The sequence below is a fragment of the Orcinus orca genome, chromosome 6 (genome assembly GCF_937001465.1).
Source record: "Orcinus orca chromosome 6, mOrcOrc1.1, whole genome shotgun sequence".
NCBI lineage: Eukaryota > Metazoa > Chordata > Mammalia > Artiodactyla > Delphinidae > Orcinus > Orcinus orca.
In genome coordinates, this window is record NC_064564.1 from 110,736,380 (window position 1) to 110,749,633 (window position 13,254).

The 13,254-nt window shown below is 55.0% G+C and overlaps 1 non-coding gene across 1 annotated transcript; it reads left to right on the forward strand.

Moving 5' to 3' along the window:
• The first annotated feature begins 12,370 nt into the window (after nucleotides 1–12,370).
• On the forward strand, nucleotides 12,371–12,487 carry LOC117201124 (U5 spliceosomal RNA). Its single transcript, XR_004483080.1, has one exon. It is a non-coding gene; the product is annotated as a U5 spliceosomal RNA (small nuclear RNA).
• The last annotated feature ends 767 nt before the right edge of the window (nucleotides 12,488–13,254 follow it).

The following is a 13,254-nucleotide window of genomic DNA, read 5'->3' on the forward strand; positions in this document are numbered from 1 at the left end:
AGTGGAAGTAAAGGTGCCTTTCCTAATTCTCACAGACATGCCATGTGAACCAGAATCATTTCTACTTTGGGAGAATGACACCTCAGTCCAGTGAACTCCCACTCATCTTTCAAAACCCAGCTCCAGTAATCCCTCCCTGGGAAGCCTCTACCCTCTGTGTAGGAGTCATTGCCCACTTCTCCACCTGGGGCTCCCTCAGCCCCTCCCTCCCCTCTGCCAGGCTGAAAGCTGCCGGGTGCAGTGATGGCTGCATTGGATGGGACTCCACCTGCCCCCTAGCCCTTGCCTGCCCCAGGAGAGAGTCCATGGGCATCCCAGAAGGCCAGCCTGGGCCTGAGCTTGGGGGCCCTATGGAGTTTCATGGGCACCTAAAAAGTTGGATCCACTTCCATCCACTCCCATTTTGCAGATAGAAACACTGAGGCCCAGAGCAGGGAAGGACTTGCCTGAGGTGTCACAGTGAGTTGGGGGCCCAGATCTCCTGACTCCCCACCGAGGCTGTGGCACCACTCCTGGTGGGGAGGCAGCCAAGGGACGTGGGACAGGCTGGCGATGGGGACAAGGACATGAAGATACCTCCCCCGCCCCCTCCCGTGGTCCTGGAAGTGGTTTCCAGGCAACTTCCTGGGGGAATTCCCCACATGGAGCCAGGATGTCCGACTCCTTGGAGACCGATTCACTGGTGGAACTGTAAAGGGAGCCGGTGCTGGAGTCTGGGCTAGGGGTCTGGGGGCAGAAGTGAAACCTTACCTGCAGCTGCCCGGACCCAAAGTGACCCTCCTCCCCTGCCTGCCGAGAACCCCCCATCTCTAGCTTCCCTACTCATTCCATTCACTTCATCCTTCTGAGATTTATTCCCGGGCCTCGGAGCCTGAAAATAATTTGCTGACAAAGCCCCGTCCCGGGCAGGTGCTTTAATTGGTTTTGTGGGAGCAGGTCTGGGACCATCTATTTAGAAGGAAATAGAAATTATGGCGGTGCTGCCCGTCCTTTCCCTGTAACGGGTACTGTGGAGTGTGTCTATGTGTATGTGTGGTGAGGGGAAGGGCAGCTACAAGGAAAGCAGAGGCCTGGTCACAGGGGATGCAGTGATTGGGCGGGGGTGTCTGGGGCCACGGGGCAATGAGAGTAGGGGCTGCAGGCCGGCCCCCTCCTCAGCCCTGGCCCAGCGTTGGAATCAGAGCAGGGCAGCTTCTCAGCCTCACAGAGCCCACGGCGAGGAGAAGGCATGGGGACTAAGGGGGCCCAGGGGCAAGGACACGGCTGGGCTGAGCTCTCAGGAGCCTCGTCCCCGTCCTTCCTCAAGGACACCCTAGCGCCTGGCCGGTGGGCACCTTCTAAAACACAAATCACATTTGTAACTCCCCCGCACCTTTTTCTTTTGGCTGCTCTGCACAGCTTTCTGGATCTTGGTTCCCCGATCAGGGATCGAACCTGGCCCCAGCAGCGAAAGCGCCAAGACATAACCACTGGACTGCCAGGGAATTCCCACATATTTGTAACTCCTAGACTCAAAGCCCTTCCATGTCGCCCCACTGCCCTCAGAATGAAGCCAAGTTCCTTAGCTTGACATTCAAAGTCCCTCACAGCCTGTCTGCCTTCTGAGGACCTCTCCAGCCACATCATTCTTTTCTCCTGTCCCCAGCTGCTCCCTACCATGGTCTCTAGTCGCTCTACCAGGTACCTTTGGTCCCATCCTGGCATCCCGCCCCTTGTTAACACTTCAATTGCCCCATGACTGAGGAGATCATCATTACTCTCATTTTATAGCCTAGGAAATGGAGGCTCAGAAAGATGAAAAGTTACCTGCCAGAGGTCACACAGCAGGGCTGGGACTCCAACCCAGGCCTATCCAGTGCCCAATCCCATACTCTGAACTACCAAGGTGTACATGGGAAATAGCTCAGTCCCCTCAGGCCTCTAAGCCCCATGTCTTCCCCTGAAATATCCCTGCTTGCATTTTTTCCACTGGCAAACTCCTGTGCATACTTTAAAGCCCACTTGATGTCACTTCCTTGGAAATCCTTCCTTGACTCATCCCTCCCATGTCCAGTCTCTCCTTTGGGCTTCCCCAAGCCCCAGCCAAGCCCTCACCTCAGCTCTGATCTCTGGGTTTGTCAGTGTCTGTCTCCTCCACTTCATTCCTCCCCCCCCAGACTGAGAGCTCCAGCTGAACTGTTGACCCTACAGAGTGGGGAGCACAGCCCTGAAGCACAGATGGGTCAGATCCTGGGACCTGGACTCTTTCCTTGTCTGAGGTATTGAGTAGCCTAGACCACAGCTGTTCTGTGTGATTCCGAGCAAGAACCTGTGTCTCTGTGGACTCAGTTTGCCCATCTGTAAAAAGGGAAGGTCAGCCTGGAGGCATCTGACACTTGGGGACTCTGAGGGCCAGGCTTGGGCTGGAGTCTCACACCATGTGACCAATGTGATTTGTGACTCTCGTGATGTATGTGTGGGGGGTGGCCACTCCCCATGTCAGGGTGGGTCACATCAAAAGGCCAGTGCTGATGCCCAGCTCAGCCTGGGTTCCACGTGGTGACTGTAGACTGGGCTGGCAGAGCTCTGAAGTGAGTCTCAGATTAGCGCTGCAATCGCAGCTCTGCCAAGCCTCCCGACCTCGATGAGCCCCGGTTTCATCTGTAGAACGGAATAATAACACCACCTCACAGGGTGGATTTGCCGTGAGGATCACAGGAGAGATGCACAGGGCCTGGCCCAGAGCACGTGCCCCAGAGGTGTTCACTATTGTCATGGGCGCAAAGAACTTTGGGTGCCACGTCTTCGCTGGCACAGTAGGGGGTGACAGGGGGTGCCTGAAGGATCTCAGTCTAGACAGACAACCAGACTGACTCACAGAGACCAGGCCAGAGCTAAGGGGCCTGCGTGGGGCTTGTTTTCCTGGCCCCAAGGTAGCCAGTCAGGCTGGGGCTCCAAGGGGCTCTTTTTCCTGGTGACTTTTTTTTGAAGACGCCAGGACATGTTAAATGGGTAGGGGCAGTTCCTGAGGACAGATGGGCAGGGTGTGTGTGGGTGGCTCAGAGGAGGCTTGGGGCGGGCAGAGCTTCCGGGATGAGGCAGGTGGTACCCGGAGGAGACCAGTATGGTCCATGGCCCAGGAGGTGGCCGGCCAGGTTCGGGGGCCCCCATTCACATGCCCCAGAGTCAAGGTCCCGTCCAGATTTCCCCACTTCCAGGCTGTGGGCCGAGCCTCAGTCTCCCGCTCTGTCGAACGAGAAAGCAGCCCCTGCCGGTGGCCGCGGGGGGTGGCGCGAGCAGCGCGGGCCCGGGAGGCCACAGCCGTAGGGCTCTGGCCGGGCTCCCGGGACCCGCGCGGCGGCAGCTCCCGCCCCTTCCACGTGGCCGCTCCGAGAGGGCGTCTGCGCTTCGGCGGGCCCCACGGACCCGGGAGACGAGGAGGCACCCCCCTCGGGTGCGGCTCAGTGCGGACCGCAGGTGGCGCCAGGGGGCCGCGGTTGGGCCTCCGTCGCGGCTCCGGCTGCCCGGCCGAGGGGCGGCGCGGAGCGGGGAGGCGGGCGTCTCGGCCGCTCTCGGGCCCGCCTGTCGGGCACCGCGGCCGTCGGGCGGTCGGGCCGCCGAGACCCCGGTGGGAGTTTGGGGCGCTGGCGTCGCACCCCGGCCGAAGGAGGCCAAGGCCCAGGCGGACGCCCGGGCATCCCACCGCCGACCCTCGAGCGGGCGGACCCGCCTCCTCCCCATACACCGGCCACCTCGCAGGGCCTTCCCGCCGCGTGTGTCCGGCTCCGCGCGGCAGCGGGTGTGCGCGGGGTCCGGGGGCTGTGTGTGTCAGCCCGTGCGGATCCACCGCGTGAGACAGTGGCCGCGGGCGGGAGCAGGGACGTGTCCGGCTGGTGTGTCCGTGGGGAGACCTGCGTGTGGCGGGCCGGGTGTGAGTGCGCGCGGTCCCGCTGGGCTGGGAATGCTTCCTTTGTTCCCGGCCCTCAGGGGGGTCCCAGGCCGGGAGCTGCTGGGGACGGTGACAAGGGCAGGCAGAGGAAGAGGGGCGTTCTCTTCCTCCCCCTCAACTTCCCACCTCCGGGTTCTCTGGCCTCTTTCCGGAGTTGGTCAGGATCCCTACTGTGTGTGTGTGTGTGCGTGTGTGTGTGTGTTGGTCAGGATCCCTACTGTGTGTGTGTGTGTGTGTGTGTGTGTGTGTTGGTCAGGATCCCTACTGTGTGTGTGTGTGTGTGTGTGTGTGTGTGTGTGTGTGTGTGTGTGTGTGTGTGTATATCTTGGGCAGAGAAACCTTTTCATCTCTGGGGCTTCCCTGACTCCAGGCCCCAAGGGAGAAAGAAGCCACACCACAGGGATGCCCTGGGGCAGCGGACTTGAGGGTTGGGAATAGGATTGATTTGCCCCAAACCAGCAACAGAAGAGAAGGGCCTTGGAGGTGGTGAGCTGTCTGTGTCTGGAGGTTTTTGAGCCCCAGGACTTGTAGGTCCTTTCCAGTTCATTCCAGAATCCACACAGAACCCTACCAGTAGCAGTTGCCCTGAGCCAGACTCTGCCCTGGCAGAGAGGGTTTTGGGGGTTTTTTTGTTTTTTATTTTTTTTTATTTGTGGCTGTGTTGCGTCTTCGTTGCTCCTCACGGGCTTTCTCTAGTTGTGGTGAGCGGGGGCTACTCTTCGTTGCGGTGCACGGGCTTCTCATTGTGGTGACTGGTCTTTGTTGTGGAGCGTGGGCTCTAGGTGCATGGGCTTCAGCAGTTGTGGTGCGGGCTCAGTAGTTGTGGCTCGTAGGCTCAGTAGTTGTGGCGCACCGGCTTTGTTGCTCCGAGGCATGTGGGATCTTCCCAGGACCCGGGCTCGAACCCACATCCCTGCATTGGCAGGCGGATTCTCAGCCACTGAGCCACCAGGGAAGCCTGGAGAGAGGGTTTTGAGAGGACTGAGGCCCCACCCAGGTCAGGTAAGTCCAGTCCAGCAGAGCAGGTAGGATGTATCGTATGGTTGGTGGCTGCACACCTAGGAGGGATGTGGTCAGAGGAGGAAGTGGGAAGTGGGGTCGACTCGCAGGAACCAGGGCTCGGAGGGCCTCAATGCCAGAAAAAAGGAAATTTGGACTTTCTCCCACAGGGGCCAGGAGAATCTCCCCGCCTACGCCCCCACCCAGTGCACCCACCCACCCCCGCCACACACACACACACACACACACACACACACACACACACACAGGTTCAGAGCAAGGGAGCAAGAGAAAGGGAATGCTGTGTGATCTGGAGGGTTGCTTAACCTCTCTGAGCAGTTTGTAAAATAGGCTTTGTAGTAACTTGATTTTGAGAGGTCCCACAGTATTTCCCCCTTCCCTTGTGGCAGCAAACGGAGCTCCCACTACCGAGTACAGGGAAGAAAGGACCGTCCAGGCCCAGCCAATCAGAGTTCCCCTTCCTGGCACTGTGACTGGTTCAGGATTGGGCGTGTGACCCCCCTCCTGGTCAGAGGCTTTCCTGCTGGTTGGGCTGTAGGAACTCTCACTACCTATTCTTTCCATGGCTTTTGAGCCATAAACCCCTTATTGACTTTAGACGGTTTGTGTTTTTGTTGTTCTGCTGTTGGGAAAGTCTTGAGCAGTTCAGAAATACGGACAGTGCTTCTTTGTGTGGAGGTTGGTTCATTGATGCCATGCCCAGTGTGAGCCGTGTTGGGCAGCTGCAAGAGCCAAGGTTGGGAGTCAGACAGACCTCGGGGGCCTCATCTCTGCAGCTTCTCCCTGAGTGACTCTGGACATGTCACTGCCCCTCTCTGAGCCTCAGTTTCCTGTGTTTAGAAAGGGGTACATAGTTCCCCTCTCCAAGCAGCTGCAAGGACAGTCCTGGTAATGACAGCCCGGCCGGAGGGGCAGGAATGACTGTCCCAGGAGCATCCAGGGAGAGGCAGGTGATTGGTGAGCAGTGTTCCGAAGGGGTGGGGGGCTGGGGCCTGGGTCAGCGTGGCCGCAGTGAGGGGCTGCAGGAGTGAGGGAGGGCAGCGGTGGAGGCCGGGAAACCCCATGCCTACCTTTCCCAGATCAAGGGTGGCGGGCAGCAGTTTCCCTCGGGACAAGGGGACGAGGACCTGGGGAGGATCCAGCAGGAGAGATGGGGAGGCAGAACAACTGCTGGGCTGGACCCAGGTGAGGGGAGATGCCGCGGCAGCTGCAGGTGGGCTCTGAGTCTCAGACACCCAGAGCCCCAGACACCCAGAGCCCCTGCCAGCTCAGGTCACCAAGCCCGCCAGTGACTATGGTGGTCGCATCCGTGAGGTCTCCTGCTCATTTCTCCCTCCTCACCCCTTCTATCTCTCTCCCTGGCCTCTGGTTGCCTCCTTCTGCCCTCACAGCCTCAGTCTCTTTCTCTCTTATTCACTCGACACAGGACAGCCAGGCAGCCCTTAAACCCAAACGTGAATCCCTGTTGCCCTTTGGACCAAGTCCTGAGTCCCTTATCCACCTCAGGGCCCTGCCTGCCCCTCAACTTCCCTGTTGCCGCGCCGCAGCCTTATGTTCTCGGTTCTCCCAACCCCTGAATGCCAGGCCTGGAGCAGTGGTGAGGGGCCCAACCTTTGCTGTTGGAATCAGGACTCTGCTAGCTGTGTGCCCATAGGCAGGTCCCACCCTCTCTGCATCTCAGCTTCCCAGTCTGTGGGATAATAAGCACCTACCTCAGCTGGGAGGTGTGGGCACCAGACCTGTGCAAGGCATGATTCTCCTGTTATCATCAGTGCCTGTCCAAGGAGGTCCTCCCAGCCTCTTAACCCAGCTCTCTAGGAATCTCTGGCTGGCCAATGTCTCCACCCAAGGCTAGCTGCCCCTCTTCTCTCATCCCTCAAGGCTTTGTTCCCACAAGTGTGGAAGGACCAGAGTCTTTGCCGGGGGGCTGTCATCACCCACTGGGGCTGCTTGTGTGTCCAGCTATCCTCCTAGGAGCTCTGACCTGCTGGGGAAGGGAAGGGGCACACCTGGTCCCGGGGGCTGAGAGCCCTGAGAGGGATCCAGGGGATAAAGAGACAGCATTTTCAAATAATTGCAGCGATTAGGAAGGACTCCCCATTCTATCCTGGACAAAGAGAGGAGGACAACTGAGTCCTGAGTGAGGCAGAATTTGACCTGAGCAAACCAGCTTGGGCAGAGAGGTGCACAGACACTAGCTGGAGAGAGGTGGCGCGGTTCAAGGGCCATTGTTAATGAGGCCCTTACCAAAGGCTTGGTCTTTCATTGTTTTTGTTGTCTAGGTTGATGGAAAATGTACTCTTTTTTCATCACCAGAGAACAAGAGAATGTTCTGTTTACCACACACCAGGTTTCTGTCTGATCCTGCTGCTGACAACCATCAGATGTGGCTGGGTGGGGGTGGTATTTGGGAGTCACGGAGGGGTGAGAGATGCGGTGCTGGGCCCAGGGAGGAGGTGGTAGAGCAGGGAGAAGTGGGCAGACTGGGGATGTGTTTTGCGTTGGGGTGACGGCACTTTGCTGAGGGATCGGTTGTGGGGTGATGGACAGGAAGTGCGAGGGCCCTTCAAGGTTTCTGGCTTGTACAGCCAAGTGGATGGAGGCACGGCTGCTGCGAGGAGGAGCAGGTGGGGGCCCCCGGGCTGGCCTGATGGGAGCCCTGTGAACCTTTGGCCCTGATCCATGCCAGACGCTGGGAATTGGGAGCCCAGAGCGGCCTGTCTACCTTGGACAGGTGGGCTATGGTATGTGGCTACGTGGGCTTCAAGATGTTTCTCATCATTAAAGAATGTGAGTCCTGGGCAGGTGGGTCTGTGGACATGGCCCTGACAGGCTGCTCTGCCAGGAGAACTCAACTGCCTGGGGTCTCTCAACACCATCCAACCCCTGTCACCAAGGGACACAGGCCCCATCGTTAGAGGAACAGGAAGGGACTGAGGAAAGAGGGAGGGCCAGGCCAGGTGGGTTTGCCCATTCTCTGGGCCCCCTGATGCAGACATGGATTCAAAGCCAGCTGGTCCCCCCAGCCTAGGCCATCAGGGGAAGCCGGGATTGGGTCCAGGGTAAGCAGGGTGTGGAAGGGCATTGTCTCTGGAGTCAGAGAGACCGAGGTTCAAATCCTCCCACATACTGGCTCTGTGTTGGGCAATTGCCTCTCTAAGCCTCAGTCTCCTCATCTGTAAAATGGGAATAATGGTAATTCCTACCTCCGTATGGAGTTGTTGGAAAGATTCAAATCCAAGAACATGTGTGAAGTACATGACACCACAGACAGGAAGTGCTCAATACATTTTAACTCATTATTATTATTATTGTAATAGATCTTGGATGCAGCAGTAGATGTTCTACCTCCAGACCTTTGCAAGTTTTGTTTCCTCCACTCAGAATGTCCTGGTCCGGGTGGTGTACCCCTCCTCATCCTTCCATGCTCAGGTCAGGGGTCTTGTCTCTGGAAGCCCTTCTGAGCTTACCCCAGCACCCAGCTGCCCTGATGCGTCCCTTCGTATGCCGCCCCGTGCCTGGTGTGCAGCAGATCCTCACCACGACTGTCTCCCTTCTCCCACACTGGCCACCACAGGTGCTGGGTCTGACGTTTTTCTGTGTCTCCAGGGCCCAGCCAGAGGCCCCACGACCCCCCAGACCTTGCTTTCTGGCTCCCTACTTGAATTCCAGATCTCTTTCCCCTCAGATGAGCAGAGCCTGGGCAGGGCCCAGCAGTGGGGTGTGGGTTGCCAGGCAGTTTAGGAGGGCAGCCAGGTCCGTGCTGCCCTGGGCTGGGCTGGGGGTGAGGAAGCGGTCCTGGGAGGCCCAGGCTGGTGGAGGTGGAAGGAGGTTGAGAGTGAGGGAGCAAGGTGGTGGCCGTCTTTGCCTGGGGCATCCTTGATCACAAATACAGGTAACGAGGGAACAAGAAATGTGGGAGTCCCTTTGGGGGGGCCAAGGCCCAGGCAGGCCGATGGCATTGGCCCAAGGGCATGGGCAGGCCAGCCAGGCCCATGCCCCACTGGCCCTGGGCTCAGGTCAGTTCCAGGCCTTTCTTCTCAGCCCCAATGTGGAATCCTGTCGGCCTGGTGTTGGGTTTCGAGCGGAAGGGAGGGATTTTATGGCCTGGGTGAGGGGAAGTGGCAGACAGGCAGGGGGTAGATGGCTTTCCCGGAATCCCAGATCGCACTTTAATAATTTGTTTCAGAATTAATGTCCATTCGCTCAGTCTTCACTGTTCCAGCTCACTGGAAGATTAAATAAAAACCCGTGCCCCCCTCCCCGCCGCCCCACAAATGGAGGGAGACCAACCCCATTCTCTCCGGCTGGGCTGGCTGCCTGAAGCCAGCGCAGGAAATAAATCTCTCAGAGAAAACCACTTTGCTCACACGATTTCAATCCAGCGGGGCATAGTGGCCCCAGTCACTCCTTGTTTTATTTAGCTGATAATCTTTTATTGTATCAGGAGACTCTCGCAGAAGCACCGCGTCTTTACAGGCCCGAGGCCTCCCCAAACAGCTGGGCCGGGCCTCCTGAGGAAGCGTGGGCTCCCCCTTCCTGGGCACCCTCCCGTTGCGCAGGTGGCAGTGCCGGGTACCCAGAGAGGTGGGTACTCAGGTGCCAGGACAGGGAGTGGCTGTCCCTGGCTGCAGGGCACAGGCAGGGCACAGGCAGGGCCTCGGCAGGGCTGGAGCGGCTACACTTCACCTCTGGGGACCAGGCCTCAGGGGCCCAACCCAGGGAGGCTCTGCAGCCAGGGAGGCCGTGGGCAGAACTCCAGCTGAGGCATCTTCCATTCGTTCATTCAGTCAGTCAGTCAGTCACTCTGCAAATATTGTGAGCCTTCCCTGTGCCAGACTCTGAGAATCAGGGGTGAGGAGACAGACAGACAGACAGGTGCTGCCCCCCTGGAGTGACAGCCTCTCCTCCAGTGGTTAGCCTTTGTCTCACTGCGTCACCTGATTGAACTTTCCTGCTCTTGTACCATCTTCTCTGACTCAGGCATAGTTCCATTCTTTGTTTCCACTTGGTTTTTATTTCATGTGGATTATCAATTACAGAAGCCAAGATATTAATTTAATAATACTTAGAAATATTAGAAGCTGACAGAGTATTCTAAAAATAAGTAAAAACAAGTCTTCACATCAAGGAGGGACATGATTGGATAAAGGTAATGAAAATCCATCAGTCTTGGGGTCAGGAGAGAAAATCAGCCAGCATTAAGATACGAGGTAATTACTTTATCCAATTATTCATTACTTATTTGTTAAATTATTTATTTATTTATTATGTTTCCACTAATTATCCAATATTTATGATTTTTTCCGTTATTCCTTTCATCTTGCCTTTTTTAAATTTTAAATTGCCTTTTTTAAAATAATGTATTTTATTTTATTTTAATTAATTAATTAATTATTGGCTGCGTTGGTTTTCATTACTGCATGCGGGCTTTCTCTAGCTGCGGCGAGTGGGGGCTACTCTTTGTTCTGGTGCGCAGTCTTCTCATTGCGGTGGCTTCTCTTGTTGTGGAGCATGGGCTCTAGGCGTGCGGGCTTCAGTAGCTGTGGCACATGGGCTCAGTAGTTGTGGCTCGCGGGCTTTGTTGCTCCGCGGCATGTGGGATCTTCCCGGACCAGGGCTCAAACCCGTGTTCCCTGTCTTGGCAGGCAGATTCTTAACCACTGAGCCACCAGGGAAGTCCCCATCATTGCCTTTTTAGTATCAGTTAAACTTATTGTGTATTAATAACTTTCTCACACAAAGCTCTTTGAGTTTATAAATCTTATCTACTGTATCTTTTATAGTTCAACCTGGGGCACCAGGGTATTTTGTATTCTCACTGGGGTTGAATAAACTTCATGTAAATAAAGAATTTGGTTCTGATTTCTTCAACACATTTCTTGTTTTATATTTTTCTCAAATTTTTCTTATTTTGAAGTTAATTATAGACATAGGAAGTTGGGAAAATAGTATGGAGAGTCTGGGGTACCCTTCCCCGCAAAATTCCCGCAAAGGTAGTATCTTGCATGGCTGTGATACAATATCAAAACAGCAGGGTAGGCAGGTCTGAGCAAATTTAGGATTGGACAGTTTGGACAATTTCAAATTGCCTTGTGCTCCTGGGCCTCATTCCTGCTCTGCACCCCTTGACTGATTGTACCTGCCTTGCAGGGTCCTCAGGGGAACCCTCAGCATCGCCAGGACGGTCGAGAGAGAGTGTGGGTGAATCTGACAGGACCCTGACTGCATTCATTGTGGGCCTTCTCTGAGCCAGGCACTGGCAGGTGCTACAGAACCTTATGGCGGCCAGACAGGCAAGGTTCTTGTCTTCCCAGGCCTGCTCTGGATTAAGCCCCAGACTCTGGGGCTTTCTGGTGGGAGATGGTTAAACACCCTTTATTATGGGCTGAAATGTATCCCCATGAAATTCATACGTTAGAGTCCCAACCCCTGTACCTTAGAATGTGACTGTATTTGTAGATAGGGTCTGCAAAGAGGTAATTAAGTTTAAATGAGGTCATTAGGGTGGGCCCTGATCCAACATGGCTGTTTAAGAAGAGGAAATTAGGACACACACAGAGGGATGACCGCGTAAGAACACAGGGAGAAGGGGGCCATCTACAAGCCAAGGAGAGGGACTTTATAAGGAACCAACCCTGCTGATACCTTGATCTTGCACTTCTAGCCTCCAGAATGGTGAGAAAATAAATTTCTTTCGTTTAAGCCACCCAGTCTGTGGTACTTTGTTATGGCAACACTAGTAAATGAACACTCTCCAATATGTTAATCTGCATTTGGGGGAGTGAGGGGGACCGCCCCCAGGAGCTGATACCAGATGAAACACAAGACACCCAGTTATATTTGAATTTCAGATAAACAATGAATAATTTTTTGGCATATATTGAATGGGACATACTTATACTAAAAAAATTAAATGTTTATCTGAAATGCAAATTAAACTGAGTGTCTTGTATTTTCAGTTGCTACAATTGGCCACCCAGCCTTAGAACTAAGGCAGTGGCTCCCACCAGGGCAGAGGCTCAAGGACACACAGACCAGCCCTTGCTGCCCAGAGGGAGTGAGAGCTGGAGGCTGCTTCCCAGGCCTGAGCCACTCTTCCCAAACGGTTCCCATCTCCTGCACAAACATATTTATTGGGCTTGATGGCAAACAGATTATGCTTGTCCCAGGAAGGGCAGCTCGAAAGAGAAAACCTTGAAGTCTGGGAAATAATGAGGGGAAATTAAAGTGCATTAAGACCCTTCCGAGAGATAACGTCAGGGTGAGTTACAGGCCCGATAAGGAACTGGGGGCTCACACAGGGGGCTCAGAAAGGTCGCCCAGTGGCACGCAGAAGACCAGGAATCATAAATATGGGGCAAGATGCCCAGCTGGGGTCGCCGGGGTGAAAATATTGGGGTCATTCCGAAAACAATTATCCTGCTTGGTTTGCTCTTCAGGTCCTGTAAATCTTTCACCTTTTATAAAAGATTTCTGGGGAAAGAAGCACTTTGGAAGCTTTAACTGATTTTTGTGGCCAGTTCTTGGTGGTTCTGCTAAAAGAAAACAGACAAAAGGGAAAAAGTAATTACCCAGCATTCTCAGGGGCACAGGGATAGGCTGACTGGCTTCTTCTTATTCCTGGGAGAGATAAGGCTGCCCCGGGTTTTGACTCACTCCATTTGGAGTCTGGTCACAGTTTAACGATTATTTTCGTTTGTTTGTTTTGAATCCAGTCACAGTGGGGCTCTTGGTACCCAGTGGATGCTGCTTTTTGGGGCAGATGTGGCAGCTGTGTGGCGGCCATCTTGGCTGGTGTGCTGGCCATCGTGAGTGTCGAGGCAGCCATCTTGAGTGGTGTGGCAGGCGTCTTGGCCTACATGTACCAAGGCTCATGTGCCCACACAGAGCCCCTGAAGCAGGAGAATGTGTCTAGGCTGTGCTGGCTTCAAGCACATAGCTCCAATCACCACTGTTTTCTCATTGTCTGTCCAAGGGAATGCTTGTTCAAGCTCTGTGCCTCTGTGTCTCTCTGTCCATGTTCCGGGACAGTTGGCAGCACCAGCAGAAGGTAATCATTCATTCCACAAAAGTTTATTGAACACCTGTTATATGCCTCTACCTCAGAAATCTCCCTCCCATCTACTAGCTCGTTTAATTCTCATGACTCTGTAGAGGAGGAATTATTAGCCCCATTTTGCAGATGAGGAAATTGAGGCTCAGAGAGGTGAAATGACTGGTCTAGTGTCATGCAAAAATAGGGGGCGAGGCAGAGCTAGGATTTCAACCCAGATCAGAACTGTGGTCTTCCCAGTGTCCCATGC